The sequence below is a fragment of the Oncorhynchus mykiss genome, chromosome 12, assembly GCF_013265735.2.
Source record: "Oncorhynchus mykiss isolate Arlee chromosome 12, USDA_OmykA_1.1, whole genome shotgun sequence".
Taxonomy (NCBI): Eukaryota; Metazoa; Chordata; class Actinopteri; order Salmoniformes; family Salmonidae; genus Oncorhynchus; species Oncorhynchus mykiss.
The window spans coordinates 34,455,882-34,473,116 of NC_048576.1; the positions used below are offsets into that span (position 1 = coordinate 34,455,882).

General features: G+C 41.2%; 1 protein-coding gene across 4 annotated transcripts in view; it reads left to right on the forward strand.

Moving 5' to 3' along the window:
- LOC110537489 (cytospin-B) overlaps positions 1-17,235 on the forward strand; it is a 131,350-nt gene that overhangs the window by 41,494 nt on the left and 72,621 nt on the right. The gene's annotated exons all lie outside the window — the stretch shown is intronic.

Genomic DNA, 17,235 nt, shown 5'->3' on the forward strand with positions numbered 1-17,235 from the left:
GGTGACAACGATGTAGGCTGTGTGTAGCGGTTTGGCTGGAAATAATTTTTTGCCTGGTCACATACAGCTGATGTGTTGTGCATTGAAGTCCACAAGCGAAGGGAAGAGGTGAGAGTAGGAGAGCGCATAGATGCGACAAGGAATACAAAGGGGCTGCTATGAAAGTTAACTGTGTTTACGCGTGCTCAGGGGTGTATTCATTCCGCCGATTCTGTTGAAAAACGTTTCTTAAACGGAAGCAAATGGAATTAAACGGGGATAAACATACCTGAATTTGTGCAATAGAAACTCTTGTTTGCAACTGTTGGACAAATGATTACACCCTATATCAGCTATATACAAGCTAGAGTGTGTAAGGCAGTATTAAATGTCACTGTCTTTCCATGTGTCACCGTCTTTGACCTCAAATGTGTCTCTCTACCTGTGTGCACCTACATTGTAAACTTTAATTCATAGGCTTGGTTGTAGAAACCTTATGATGGGTATAGGGAAACATTTTTTATAATGTAGTATCCTAAACCTAATCGCTGTTACATTGAACAGGGTGAATGGAATATGAATAAGATTCATCCAATGTGCTGTAATAGAAATAAGGCCACGATCATGAAAAAAAAAGCGTCCTCCCTCAGCTTAAACGGCACTGACCACCACTGTTTCCACCACAGCAGTTAGGTTTACTGTACTGTAAACAAAGGGTTGTTCTGTGTTTGCAAAGTAAGGTGTGTCCTGTTTAAATGTCCTGTTTGTACACTACACAGACATTAAAGCACTAGCTGCAGAATGGCTATATGTGAATAATTTTTAGAAGCATGGTCAGAACTTAGACATCCGAGTTACCGACTTCATGTAGCCTACACTCATTGAACCTCAAAGACAGATTTAGTTGGATTTGCCATGTAAGCAGCATCCCAGTCTTTACAACAGTTTTTGTGTGTGAGGCATTTCAAACCAAACATCTCCTCAGAAGTTTGTGTATACAGTATCTCTCAATGTCTAGTTATGGATTTCCTTCAGCTAGACTGTGAAAGATAATCCAATCCTTTCCTGTTTGTTCTCTCCATGGCTGTCTGCTCTGTCATCTCCAGCCACAGACCATATTTGTTTGTAGTCTCCCGGGACTGTTTTCATGAGTAGCTGGCCAGCGCATGCAATATTTGGTCCTGGGTTGTGGATTCCGAGATTAATTTGTTTGTGATGTCCTCCTCAGCTGAGCCCAGCAGCCGTCAGCAGACCAAGCTGGTCACACCATCACTATCAGTTTTAGTTTTCACAGTAAGCACACGGAAATGTCTCCTACTTGATTAAGTTGTTTGTCTCTTGGTAAACATTTGATTTCAGACACAGCCTGTTTGTGGCATATGGCGATATCCTTACTATTACTAGAAAATATAATTTGTTTGCCTTTTGGTTACTATGGAAAAGGGTGGGGAACGGAGGTGTCTTTTTCTCAGTAATACCTTCTAAATCCTGCATGTGGAAATCTCTCTCCCATTCTCAGATTAATCCTAAACCCACACATATATTACATTTCATCATCTACAGGGATTGTTCCAGGAAAAATAATCTCAAATACTTAATCTCTTCTCAATCATGTAGGATGTGTATTTGGATCATGAGAGAAATGTAAAAGTCATGGAGAAAAGTTTATATTAGAAAATATAAATTAAGAAAGGCTGATGTGTTGGATGTTGTACTCAAATATGCAGAATGATAAAAAAAAATATATAAAAATAATTCTAAACCAAGTTTTCAGAGCCTGAAAACACGTGTGAAATACCAAGATAAACATGACCAGCTTGAGCATCAAATTGAAAGGTTGAGATGTTTTGGTTTGTCGATGTATGTTGAACCCGAACAAACCCATGATGAGTTGTCCTCTGACGGTATCTTGGCCAATCAAGTGTTTAATGTCTAAATATGGTCATCTGATGTCAATCCCTTTGTTTTAGCAGATATACGTTTTAGCTGTCGCTGTCCCCCTTTACCCTTTCTGGAGAAAATATCAAAATCTTTAAATCTCATGCGATGTGCTCATGCACTGATGTCTGTATTAAATGTATGCCTTTTGTAGAGAATGTACCTCAAAGCAGAGTTCCTCAGTAAAGGGGATGCTGTGGCTATATTATTAGCATGCACATTAGTTCAGTTTATACCCTAAAAAGGAACATCCTTCCTTCAGAATTGAATATAAATGTGTCTACTGTGGCATGCTAACTCCCCAAAGCAAAGCACATCATGCATTTTGTCTCAAAGTGCTATTTCCATGGCATTTCAACAGCTACAGTCCCTTCAGAAAGTATGCACACCTGTCATGTGTGCTCCCTCTCTGGCCTCTAGGTCACCTGGCTGCTTGTTATGGTGCACACCTGTCACCATGGTTACGCACATAGTGACACTCACCTGGACTCCATCACTGCCTTGATTATCTTCCCTATATATGTCACTCCCTTTGGTTTCTTCCCCAGTTGTCATTGTTTCTGTTTCATGTCTGTGCTTGTTCGTGTTTCTTGTTTTGTATTATGTTTTGTTTATTGATTAAATCACTCACTCCCTGACAGTAGTGGAGTGGGTAGTAAGTTTTAAGTTCCTCGGCGTACACATCACGGACAAACTGAATTGGTCCACCCACACAGACAGCGTTGTGAAGAAGGCGCAGCAGCGCCTCTTCAACCTCAGGAGGCTGAAGAAATTCGGCTTGTCACCAAAAGCACTCACAAACTTCTACAGATGCACAATCGAGAGCATCCTGTCGGGCTGTATCACCGCCTGGTATTGCAACTGCTCCGCCCACAACCGTAAGGCTCTCCAGAGGGTAGTGAGGTCTGCACAACGAATCACCGGGGGCAAACTACCTGCCCTCCAGGACACCTACACCACCCGATGTCACAGGAAGGCCATAAAGATCATCAAGGACAACAACCACCCGAGCCACTGCCTGTTCACCCCGCTATCATCCAGAAGGTGAGGTCAGTACAAGTGCATCAAAGCAGGGACCGAGAGACTGAAAAACAGCTTTTATCTCAAGGCCATCAGACTGTTAAACAGCCACCACTAACATTGAGTGGCTGCTGCCAACATACTGACTCAACTCCAGCCACTTTAATAATGGAAATGTATGTAAAAATGTATCACTAGCCACTTTAAACAATGCCACTTAATATAATGTTTACATACCTGACATTACTCATCTCATATGTATATGTATATACTGTACTCATTTAAACTGCTGCATCTTGCTGCATCTACTGCATCTTGCCATCTTTATGTAATACATGTATCACTAGCCACTTTAAACTATCCCACTATGTTTATATATCCTACATTACTCATCTCAGATGTATATACTGTACTCTATACCATCTACTGCATCTTGCCTATGCCGTTCTGTATCATCACTCATTCATATATCTTTATGTACATATTCTTTATCCCTTTACACTTGTGTGTATAAGGTAGTAGTTGTGGAATTGTTAGGTTAGATTACTCATTGGTTATTACTGCATTGTCGGAACTAGAAGCACAAGCATTTCACTACACTCGCATTAACATCTGCTAACCATGTGTATGTGACAAATATAATTTGATTTGATTTGAACTTGCTTCCTGACTCTCAGTGCACATCGCTACAACACTTCTTTACTTTATCCACATTTTGTTGTGTTACAACCTGTATTTAAAATGGATTACATTTAGATTTTGTGTCAATGATCCACACATAATACCCCATAATGTAAACGTGGAATTTTGTTTGTAGAACATTTTAGAAATGAAAAAATAAATAAAAGCTGAAACGTCTTGAATATTCAACCCCTTTGTTATGGCAAGTCTAAATAAGTTCAGGAGTAAAAATGTACTTAACAAATTGCTTAATAAGTTGCATGGGCTCATTCTGTGTTCAATAATAGTGGTTAATGTGATTTTTGAATGACTACCCCATCCCTGTACCCCACACATACAATTATTTGTACAGTCCCTCAATTGAGTAGTGCATTTCAAGCGCTGATTCAACCACATAGACCAGGGAGGTTTTTCAATGCCTCGCAAAGAAGGGCACCGATGGTAGATAAAAAAAGGAGATGCTGAATATCCCTTTGAGCATGGTGAAGTTATTAAATTGGGCTTTGGATGGTATATAAATACACCCAGTCACTACAAAGATACAGGCTTCCTTCCTAACTCAGTTGCCAGAGATGAAGAAAACTGCACAGTGATTTCACCATGAAAAGAAGAAAGCCTATACAGAAATTAAAATATTTCCAAACATGCATCCAGTTTGCAACAAGGCACCACTGCAAAAGTAATACTGCAAAAAATGTGGCCAAGAAATGAACTTTCGGTCCTGAATAGAAAGCGTTATGTTTGGGGCAAATCCAATAGCACACATCACTGAGTACCACTCTTCATATTTCCAAGCACGGTGGTGGCTGCATCACGTTATTGGTATTTTTGTGATCGGCAAGGACTAGGGAGTTTTCTTTAATATAAATATATGGAATACATCTGTAAGCACAGGCAAAATCCTAGAGGAAAACCTGGTTCAGTCTGCTTTCCAACAGATTTTCTTTTCAATATTTAAAAAACAAATATTATTTTTTTATTTTACCTTTATTTTACCAGGTAGACTAGTTGAGAACAAGTTCTCATTTACAACTGCGATCTAGCCAAGATAAAGCAAAGCAGTGTGACACAGACAACAACACAGAGTTACACATGGCCAATACAAGCCAATAACACAATAAACAAGTCAGTGACACAGTACAAAAAAAAGAACGTCTATATACAGTGTGTGCAAAAGGCATGAGGAGGTAGGCAATAAATAGGCCATAGGACCGAATAATTACAATTTAGCAGATTAACACTGGAGTGATGAATGAGCAGATGATGATGTGCAAGTAGAGATACTGAGATTCTGGGGGACGAATTCACCTTTCAGCAGGACCACAACTTAAAATACAAGGCCAAATCTACACTGGAGTTGCTTACCAAGACGACATTGAATGTTCCTGTACACTTTTGGCTTAAAATCGTCTTGAAAGTCTATGGCAAGACTTAAAAATGGCTGACTAGCAACAATCAACTTGACAGAGCTTGAATCATTTTTAAAGAATAATGGGCAAATATTGTACAATTCAAGTGTGCAAAACTCTTAGAGACTTAACCCAAAAGACTCCCATCTGTAATTGCCGCCAAAGGTGCTTGTACAGGGTTGACTCAGGGGTGTGAATACTTGTGTAAATACGATATTTCTGTATTTCATTTTAAATACATGTACAAACATTTCTAAAAACATGTTTCCACTTATGGAGTATTGTGTGTAGATGGGTGAGAAGAAGAAAAAAGTAATCAATTTTGAATTCAGGCTGTAACACAACACAAAGTGCAATAAGAAGGGGTATGAATACTTTCTGAAGGCACTGTATAGTGCAGACTTGCAGGTGTTGCTGATCTAAAAAAAGAGAGTCCACTTCTCAGCAGTATTTGATGAATGATATGCCACTTGCTGACATTAGAGTCACTCACTACCAATAATGACTTGGACACAGGAATACATGAGTATGGGGCATTTTACTTCTGCTTACAGTAGAGTTGTTGTGAATACTAGGCTCTACTCCTCTACTCCTTCCCTGCTGCCTTTCTGCTCTTGGTGTTTCAAATTGTTTTGGTTCCGGCACAGCAAGACCAGCAATTCCCCATCTCTGTATAATCAGGTAGTGGTATTTCTATATGGTGTGTGTACAGTATATTTCCGAACCATCACAAGTCAAAATGTAAGTGAGTCAGCTTTTTGGCCCCATACATACAGTAACTCTACTTCTTTCACTCCACTGAGTGATTTGCAGTCTCTATTTAGCCCAGCCAAAGCCCATCCATTCTGCTCTCTCTCTCTCCCTCTTTATTTATTTATATGCAGGATTATTGGCCAGCCTCAGCAGGGAAAATATCACCTCAGCCAATGTGGTGACAGATTCCATCCACTCTCTGTCTCTCCACACCGACCCTACTACTTATCCTTCACAGCCAGGAATGCCAAACTCACTCTTTACCTCCATTCTTTCTCCAAGTTAGTTCACATTAATATTTTCAGATTGGTCAACAGGATTTTAAAGCAACCCTTAAACTCTTCAAAAAGCCTCTAATTCACTCTGGGTTCGCGCCCAGGCTCTGTCGCAACCGGCCGCGACCGGGAGGTCCGTGGGGCGACGCACAATTGGCCCAGTGTCGTCCGGGTTAGGGAGGGCTTGGCCGGTAGGGATATCCTTGACGGGCCGGGCGCAGTGCATGCTAACCAAGGTTGCCAGGTGCACGGTGTTTCTTCCGACACATTGGTGCGGCTGGCTTCCGGGTTGGATGCGCGCTGTGTTAAGAAGCAGTGCGGCTTGGTTGAGTTGTGTATTGGAGGACTCATGACTTTCAACCTTCGTCTCTCCCGAGCCCGTACGGGAGTTGTACCGATGAGACAAGATAGTAGCTACTAAAAACAATTGGATACCACGAAATTGGGGAGAAAAAGGGGTAAAAAAATGTTAAAATAATATATACAGTGCCTTGCGAAAGTATTCGGCCCCCTTGGACTTTGCGACCTTTTGCCACATTTCAGGCTTCAAACATAAAGATATAAAACTGTATTTTTTTGTGAAGAATCAACAACAAGTGGGACACAATCATGAAGTGGAACGACATTTATTGGATATTTCAAACTTTTTTAACAAATCAAAAACTGAAAAATTGGGCGTGCAAAATTATTCAGCCCCCTTAAGTTAATACTTTGTAGCGCCACCTTTTGCTGCGATTACAGCTGTAAGTCGCTTGGGGTATGTCTCTATCAGTTTTGCACATCGAGAGACTGGGAATTTTTTCCCATTCCTCCTTGCAAAACAGCTCGAGCTCAGTGAGGTTGGATGGAGAGCATTTGTGAACAGCAGTTTTCAGTTCTTTCCACAGATTCTCGATTGGATTCAGGTCTGGACTTTGACTTGGCCATTCTAACACCTGGATATGTTTATTTTTGAACCATTCCATTGTAGATTTTGCTTTATGTTTTGGATCATTGTCTTGTTGGAAGACAAATCTCCGTCCCAGTCTCAGGTCTTTTGCAGACTCCATCAGGTTTTCTTCCAGAATGGTCCTGTATTTGGCTCCATCCATCTTCCCATCAATTTTAACCATCTTCCCTGTCCCTGCTGAAGAAAAGCAGGCCCAAACCATGATGCTGCCACCACCATGTTTGACAGTGGGTATGGTGTGTTCAGGGTGATGAGCTGTGTTGCTTTTACGCCAAACATAACGTTTTGCATTGTTGCCAAAAAGTTCAATTTTGGTTTCATCTGACCAGAGCGCCTTCTTCCACATGTTTGGTGTGTCTTCCAGGTGGCTTGTGGCAAACTTTAAACAACACTTTTTATGGATATCTTTAAGAAATGGCTTTCTTCTTGCCACTCTTCCATAAAGGCCAGATTTGTGCAATATACGACTGATTGTTGTCCTATGGACAGAGTCTCCCACCTCAGCTGTAGATCTCTGCAGTTCATCCAGAGTGATCATGGGCCTCTTGGCTGCATCTCTGATCAGTCTTCTCCTTGTATGAGCTGAAGGTTTAGAGGGACGGCCAGGTCTTGGTAGATTTGCAGTGGTCTGATACTCCTTCCATTTCAATATTATCGCTTGCACAGTGCTCCTTGGGATGTTTAAAGCTTGGGAAATCTTTTTGTATCCAAATCCGGCTTTAAACTTCTTCACAACAGTATCTCGGACCTGCCTGGTGTGTTCCTTGTTCTTCATGATGCTCTCTGCGCTTTTAACGGACCTCTGAGACTATCCCAGTGCAGGTGCATTTATACGGAGACTTGATTACACACAGGTGGATTGTATTTATCATCATTAGTCATTTAGGTCAACATTGGATCATTCAGAGATCCTCAATGAACTTCTGGAGAGAGTTTGCTGCACTGAAAGTAAAGGGGCTGAATAATTTTGCACGCCCAATTTTGCAGTTTTTGATTTGTTAAAAAAGTTTGAAATATCCAATAAATGTCGTTCCACTTCATGATTGTGTCCCACTTGTTGTTGATTCTTCCCAAAAAAATACAGTTTTATATCTTTATGTTTGAAGCCTGAAATGTGGCAAAAGGTCACAAAGTTCAAGGGGGCCGAATACTTTCGCAAGGCACTGTATATATAAAAAGGCCTCGAATTCCTTCCCTTTACTTAACTCGAACATGTTGTTGATACAGTGTGCCACGTTGATTGTGCATGACATACGGCATGGACTTTGTACTATAGCTTATACTGTATGTACTCCACATATTATGCGACTATTATAGGATGAATATCTATACTTCGAATGACCATCTATGCGGCCTCGATTTTACATTTGCGCCTTCTGTTCTCAGTCGTTTGGTTTTTAAGCAAATTCTTGGATCGAGATGTGCAATCATGCTGAAGCAGACCATTGGAGAGCATGTTATCTGAGCCCCCTGGATATAATTATGGCTTCAAATCTATTGTGGGGACTCGGGAGGTTATGGTACTATGGTAATAATCCCATAGACATGATGGCAGCATGTATGATCTGCAGGAATAAAGATTTAAAGATAGAACCACAAAGAACAAGGGAAGCGTTTGTTGGGTTTGAGAATCTGTGGATCTGCAGATACTGGACGTTTCCCAAGTGCAGATAATATATCCAGGCAAATCCCCAATGCAATAATTTCCTAAACTCAATAGTCCGGAGAGCCAATGCAAAGCCAGGCGGTGACCTTCTGGTCTAAACCCAGGACTTTTGTACACTACTTCTAAACCAGCCCTTAAGCTGACACTCACAGAGTGATGTGTGTTACAGCTGCTGCTTATCCTCCATGGTTCTGGTAACTGTCTGTGAAACTAGACCATTTACCTGATTTACACCACTTCCGATCACCGGCAAATGCAACTACACCATCCTTCAAACGGCGCACAAATCAGATTCCTATTCATTGACGTGCCTCTTATGTGGTATACTGTATGTAGTAGACTATGGGAAATGGGGGGTTTATTGAAATCCTGCATTCGTTGAGTGCCTGCCTCTACTATATCCCCTTCTGCTATCTGCTATAGTAGGCCCATAAAATGTATCTGGTGACATTCTAGAACATTCTGGGCTTTAAATCAGTTGTGATCTGCAGATCCGCTCTCTAATCATACTATGCACTCTCCTCCTCCACATTATGATGTCATGTCCTGACTCTGACCCAAAGTCTTTGGGACCTGGGACCAAGAGATTATGTTTTGGCCAGAAAAAAGCCCAGTCAGTGTAAGTGCATTTAGGCTAGAGCTTTCATCAACTCATATGGAGGAACTATTGTGGAATATCTGTCCATTTAAGTCTTTGGGACCTGAGACACAGGCCAAGAGATTAAGTTTTGACCAGAGTGAATTTGGACCGTCTGTCAGAGTTTCAGGAACCTTAGTGGAATATCTGTACATACTATAGTATTGCAAGTAAAGTTGGCCTTTGATAAGTAGAAAAACAATGCTAGAGTCTCTGTTTCTTGGCTAACTCATAGTTGGCAGTATCTATTTCTGCTAGAAGAGTTAGGATGATGATTTCAATTGTTGTCTGATGTTTGTCTGATGATGGAACCCCAAAAAAGTTAGTCTTTAAAAGAACATATACTATTTGAATCAAGGTCTGGAGGATGATGTGTCCCTTGGACTGTGACGGCTAGCGTTAACGTTTGCCTCCCCTGTCCCTGACTGACCATCCTGGCTGACCATTTCCTGTATCACAGTGACGCATATGGAAACCCCACTGTGAGTCTGTCTTCCGCACCAGCAAGAAGAGTGGAATGCCTGTGTGAGCCCAGGGCCTGAGAGATAAGCTCCAGTTTACCCAGTCACTCCCCATCCCGTCCTGTCTAGTCTGGTCACAGATCTGTTTGTGCCATCTTGCCAACTCCTGTGTTGAGTTGCCAAGACAGCACAAACATATCTGGGACCACCAGGCTATGTCCTGTCCAGTTGCTGCCTGGACAACAGGAAACCCCAGACAGAGAGAGAGATGGATATGATTTTTTATCTGACTGCTCTGTACCCCCCACGTCCACCTGACTGGAAAACATTAGACTGCACTTCCTGGAACTCCAGAGGGGGCGGGCTAGGGGTGGAAATGAGACGTGTGTGTGTGTGTGTGCACACGTGTGTGGTGTGGAAATGAGACCGAGGGAGATTCTTTCCCTTTCAAAGGTCATTGATTCCTTCGTGATAGCAGTCAGCCACTGACTGACGGTACCACTGTGTCATTGCAGATGCCAACGGTTCTGACACTTGACCGGCCTGACTGGCCCCGGCCACTTATCTGTCATCGTCTCTCCCTCTCCTGTCCCCCCTTGTAAAATTAAATTAAAGATGGCTGGGCTGGGGGCTGCCTTTCCTTCCCCTCACAATGCAGCCTGTTACCTCTTGGCTGCTGGCTTGGCTTGGCTGGCTGGTAACGCTGGTGTCCAGAAGCCACTGAGCCACACGTCCCCCGCCGATCTGTGATTTCAAACCTCATCTTCATTAAAAAGATAGATATGGACCAGAGTGCATTATTGTGATGAGGTACTCATACTGTGTGTTATTAATTAATTAAACAATTAGTTAATGTAAACAAAGCAATAATTTCCGATTATTTCAGGAAGCCATTTCAACAGGACTCGAGATCAGAAGTGGGGATACTAACAATGGTTCTCTCTGTGTGGACATGTGTTTTCTGGCATGTCAGCAGTATTCTGTGTAGAAACATGAATGTTTTAAGTTAAAAGTTGGAGTTTGGGTTAATGACTTTGGTCAAGCCTGTTGATCTTGGCTTCCACTGCTGGCTTCATTTGGCCGCCTGCAATCTAAATCCTGTTACTGTGGCTTCTCCTCCAAAACCCCCTATCCTGCAATGATTAGTCCATGATTCACTATTGTGAATATTACTTTCTTACCAAATGAGCACAAAAAAGAAAACTCTTGTCACAAAATGTTGTGTAGCCTTTCTCTTGTTCCTCAACATGACCGAAAGCCCATTCTACTTGGCAGCAGTATTTATCTTTCTTTCCAAAGCTAATGTTTCACATTATTTACACTTTTTTATCAATGAGAGCCAGTCTCCAGAGGTTGTTGGAGGATTTACATGGCCAAAAGTATGTGGACATCTGCTCGTCGAACGTCTCATTCCAAAATCATGGGCATTAATATGGAGTTGGTCCCGCTTTGCTGTTATAACAGCCTCCACTCTTCTGGGAAGGCGTTCCACTAGATTTTGGAACATTTCTTCAGAGACTTGCTAACATTCAGCCACAAGAGCATTAGTGAGGTTGGGCACTGATGTTGGGCGATTAGGCCTGTTTAGAATGTCAATGTATGCTGTAGTGTTAAGATTTCCCTTCACTGGAACTAAGGTTCCTAGCCCGAACCATGAAAAACAACCCCAGACCATTATTCCTTCTCCACCAAACTTTACAGATGGCACTATGCATTGGGGAAGGTAGTGTTCTCCTGGCATCCTCCAAACCTCCAGATTCATCTGTTAGACTGCCAGATGGTGAAGCGTGATTCATCACTCCACTGCTCCAGAGTCCAAGCGAGCTTTACACCACTCCAGCCGACGCTTGGCATTGCGCATGGTGATCTTAGGCTTGTGTATGGCAGCTCGGCCATGGAAACCCATTTCATGAATTTCCAGACAAACAGTTATTCTGCTGACGTTGCTTCCAGAGGCAATTTGGAACTCATTAGTAATTGTTGCAACTGAGGACAGACACTTTTTACGCACAGCACTCTGTGGTCCTGTTCTGTGAGCTTGTGTGACCTACCGATTTGCGGCTGAGCCATTGTTGCACCTTGACGTTTCCACTTCACAATAACAGCACTTATAGTTGCCCGATGCAGCTTTAGTAGGCCATACATTTCACTAACTAACTTGTTGGAAAGGTGGCATCCTCTGACGGTGCCACGTTGAAATTTTGCTGCCAATGTTTGTCTATGGAGATAACATGAATGTGTGCTCGATTTTATATACCTGTCAGCAACGGGTGTGGCTGAAATAGCCAAATCCACTCATTTGAAGGGGTGTCCACATACTTTTGTTTATATGTGACTGACCATCTCAAGTTGGTCTTATGTAGCAACATTTGAAATTGTATTTTTTACATTGGATAAAAGTAGAGACTCCGAGCTAGAAAATGGTATATCATACACTGCAGTTGAGGAACAATGGGAAAGTTGATAAACTTGTAAACCCACTTCTTAGAAAATGGCCCTTGAATATTTTGGTACACCTACTGGAGAGCTCTTCTTTGTCTACACCCCTTCAGTATCGTTCACACCCTCTTAAGCCTTAGCCCCACCCATCTCTTTAAGGATTCACATGTGAGGCCATGTAAACACACACTATATCAAATAAAATCTATGTTTATTTGTCACATGCAGAGGATACAGAAGATGTAAACGGTACAGTGATAGTACTTGCATAGTAGCAATATCAAAAACAGAAAGTGTCAAGATAAAAAATATTTTATATTTTTAGATGACGCTTACCCGACACACTTGTCTAAATTGATGAGTCATGTGAAGGAAATGCTATAACCACCCCTCACCCACATCTAGCTAAGTGGAAGGGTCACTATTGTCTAGACATGTGCACATGTTCATGAAATACAATAGATGGCCTTAATCACGCCCATATACACCTGCTAATTTGATGGGTCATGTAATAAACCAGCCAAAGTAGAAACTTTTGTTTAGACATGTAGCTAGCTAGCTAAACGATGAACTGGCATAACCCCAACTCATACTACTACCAATACAGACATTGTCATAGCTGTAGTATGAATCTGCAGGTGGTTAAACCTAACAAACTAGGTCCAATGTTAGCTAGTTAACATTAGGCTATAACTATCAATGCAAATGGTTTTCTGATTCAAATAATATTGTAACACAGATCATACACATGACGTTAACTAGCGATCCAGCAAGCTAACGTTTGCTAGCTAACAAACAGTACACTTTAACTTGCGATGAAAATTACTTTCTGACAAAATTAGAAACTTATCAGACTGGAGCCATTTAACTCCATTTTGTTTGTAGCTACATCTTGTTTGGCCAGCTTTGTGTCAAGTCACTCCGGTTCATACTGACCGTGGTGTGTGCAGAAATTAGCCCATCACTTTTTCCTTCTGATCTGTCGATAGCACCAGCTAAATTTAGGGCATCAATGTTGGGAAAAGTAGCAAAACTTTTGTTGTTCTCGATGGCTAATGTTATATCATATAATGCTAATGTTATATCATATAAGGTCCGGTAGGGCGGCAGGGTAACCTAGTGGTTAGAGTGTTGGACTAGTAACCGGAAGGTTGCAAGTTCCAACCCCCAAGCTGACAAGGTACAAATCTGTCGTTCTGCCCCTGAACAGGCAGTTAACCCACTGTTCCTAGGCCGTCATTGAAAATAAGAATTTGTTCTTAACTGACTTGCCTAGTTAAATAAAGGTACAAAATAAAATAAAAAAAGGACTGTCAACACATACTGAACAGCTCACGTTATAGACAGAAGCCTGCTACGTGGCAGACCAATCCAAACTCATCTCCCGGCATGTCCAGCCCTTGCATTATCTCAGCCAATCATGGCCAGTGGGAAGGTTCTTGTTTTTTTCCATGGCTAAACCAACTAGGCTTGAAATTTAACAATTTTATGGATGAAATACTAGTTTGTTTTTAAGGCATATGAAGTTCACATGAAGTTTCAGAAGGCATATCTGCGAGAAAAAAAACGTATTTCGATTTAAAAAAAAAAAAAATTACGTTCAAATGCTGCTCCTGTGAAGTAGTGACATGTGACATACGCCTAGTTTCTTGAAACGAGTCATTCGCTATCTCTCTCCATAGATTTTTTTGATCTCTCTGTTACTCTCAGCCTTTCTCTCTCATCTCTCTTTTTCTTCCCCACTTTCTCTCTCCTCTCACCATTTCAGTAACCCATAAAAATAAGGAGTTGTCATTGTCTGTCAAAGGCTTGGCAAGTCAGGCCCAGATAACTTTGGAGTCAGGAAGCGTTTGTCCCAACTGAGGATTTTAAATAGTTGGCTATTAATTCACAGCTTGTCTTCTTTGTGCTTTCCTTTAACTTCTTTTAAATTGTGAAACATATGGTGGATCATGAATACCCTGAAAGTAGGCTTAGCTAAGGGGTTTAGAAGTTATGGATGGTTTTATATGTTGTGTTGGAAGAGAAAAGTCAAATCGGTCTATCTTCTGCACTGTATCAAACATGTCGATCTCAGCATAGATAAATTGAGCCACTGAGGCTTTTCTTCAATGTTCTCCTTCCTATCACCCCCCTTTTATAGCCCAGCTAGCATCTGAAAACTGGCACCTCCTGGATAAAGCATGCCTCTGCTCTCCTCTGAGATTGGCGGACTGTTTGATGAGGATAAGATGAGATGATTCCCATTGAGCAGCTGCTCTGTCTTGGCCTTGAGGCTGCATGGCCAACTGTGCCACTAACTATCACTGCCCATACCTGGCTCTATGTGAGACCGAACCCTCCTTTTGGACAGGGAAGGGTTGGCTACAGTAACGCTGAGAGAGAGAAAGAGTGAGAGAGCGAGAGAGAAAGAGAGTAAGAGAGAGAGAGAGGGTTCCATTTTGTTTTCTTTCAAATACTTTGAGCGTTCAATTAAGCCTGTCTGCCAGATGGACGGGGTTTGCACATTTGGAACTATTCCATTGGCTCTAATGTGTCAGGTAAGCTCAATCAAGCACTATTTCAAATACTATTTGAACCCAGGTCTGGGGCCTCATTTGTAAATGTTGCGTATGCACAAAATATGTGTTAGCCAGTTTTCACGCAAAATTTGCCATTTATAAAAACTGAATTTGACGTGCTTATCCTCCCGCACACTGTAGACCATGGGTACGCACAGTTTCTAGTGGTTGAAGTCTTGCATTGCAAGAAGGCAAAAGAAGCCTAGTAGTAGTCTTGTGCAAATGGGGAATATATTATGACATTCTTATTTATAACAAAAAACAGGTAGTTAAATATAATAACAAGATTTAATAATTTGCCGTTAGTAAGAAGAGATCAAAAATCTCTAAATCTTTATTTTATCTTTGCATTTTAAAATAATTTGAAATAGGTATATTAAAACTCCTCCCCTTTTCTGACTGTGATGGTTTCATAGGCAACTCTTGAAATAGCCTATAGGCCTACAACAAGTTTGGATAGGCTACCATTCATCCCTTCTCTCATTTATTGGACCTACTTCACATTAGTAAATAGATCCACCTATTTGAAGTATTTTGCTCATTGCGATCCAATCTGAAGCACAGTTAAACGATCGAACAAACGTTTCACCTTTTCCATTGACATTTGTAGGCTTTACATTTGTTTTTTTATAATCACGGTTTCCGATTTCGGTTTCAATCATTTTTTCAAATGTTAAATGCATGGTGGTTTAGCGTGGTTTATGACCTACAATAGGATTTAACAGCTGAACAGGCAGTTGATCTTTTGCATTGAAGTGTGTAGGCTACCACTGTAAGAAGGCCTTCTGCAGTAAAACAAATGTTATACAATGTTTCAGAATACGCTGTCAGTGCAGCATATTTAGGTTCGGGAAAAAGTCAATGTAAAACATTATTGAATTCCAACAATCTGTTTACAGGTCCACCAAAAATGTGCTATTGTTTTCATCTTTCAGAAATGGTCAGAATGGCTGTGTTCCAGCCAGCCTTCCTTTCTCTGTATTGTATTTTAATGTACTGTAAATGTTTACGTACGTATTAGTTGGCTTGTTTTGCACACAGATTTATGTCATGGCTATGTGCACAGGGACAAGCTGTAGTGAAGTCATGGTAAAAGGGAGGTGAGTCCTCCCAACGAGGAAAGTGAGTTTATACAGTCCATATGGGTTTTATTCAGTTGGGCTGGGAAGTAGAAGGAGAGTGTTACTGTATGTGGGGGCTGTGAATGGGAGATGTCCCAGAGTCCCACTTCAACTCCAAACATTAGTCATCTTAATGGAAACGGACTGAGCTTAAACACATCTGTCTCTCTCTCTCATTCACTCTCCTTTTATTCATCAATCCCTCTCTTTCACTTTCCTTCTGTTACTCTTCCTCTATATGTTATATAATAAGAATAAGAGCAATTGGCATGAATATGCCCCACATGACCTATAGGTCTGGCCTATATGCTGTTTTTGCCACTGTGCAGAGATTTAGGGGAGTTGTGAAGTGTGTGTGTGTGTGTGTGTGTGTGTGTGTGTGTGTGTGTGTGTGTGTGTGTGTGTGTGTGTGTGTGTGTGTGTGTGTGTGTGTGTGTGTGTTTGTGTTTGTGTGTGAGTCTGTCAGTCTGTCATTTTCTGTTAATACACATACATGCATCCCCAAACATCTTAATATGTCAATCTGTAATGTATTATGATGTAGTCGTTTTTTAACCTAACACAACTGATTTTATCACAGTCTTTATTCATAAACAAGTAGCTGTTAAAATGTTAAAATCTTCCATGTGATAATACATAATTTAGTTGTGTATGGCCTCATTCTGTCTGTAGTGGATGCATCCACTGTAAAATGCACAGAGAAGTAAGTGATTATAGATTTTTAATGGCAGCCTGGGATCTTGGCAAAGCAAAGGCTAGTCCACTGGGAAATACACTAGAGTTCACTTGACCTGACTGATGGAGAACCAATGCAAAGTTGATTAATGGGCATTTAAATGACTGGCTTTTGCTTGCTCTCACTCAAGCGGAGTAGTTAGGTCCTTATTTTTTGACTGAAGGCAAACCGCAATGTCTGTCTGCAGTCACTCTGTGTGCCAGCCAATCTGCCATGTTATTTTTTATAGCTTTGATATTTAATGTTTTACTGGAACTATTTGTCGTTTTATTGTGATTTTATTTTATTATGAAAAGAAAGTGTCCAGCGTCCTTGCTATATATATATATACATATGTGTGTGTGTGTGTGTCATTTTTATTTTTGCAAGCTTAGCAATTTACGATTGTGTTATTGTAAAAAGAAAGCACACCGAGTTCCGAGCTCCTTGCTTTATATAGAAGCATAGTTGAGTGCTGATAAAGTAAGTTAGGTCTCTGACTCCTTTCTCTGTGGTCCCGGCCTCAGCAACACTCTCCTTTTCATCCACAGAACCCCACTTTAAGAATGCTAAACCACGCTGTGCCCCTGAGATTGTCTGAGGCTTGGCAGGCTTGGCAGGCACAGCCAGC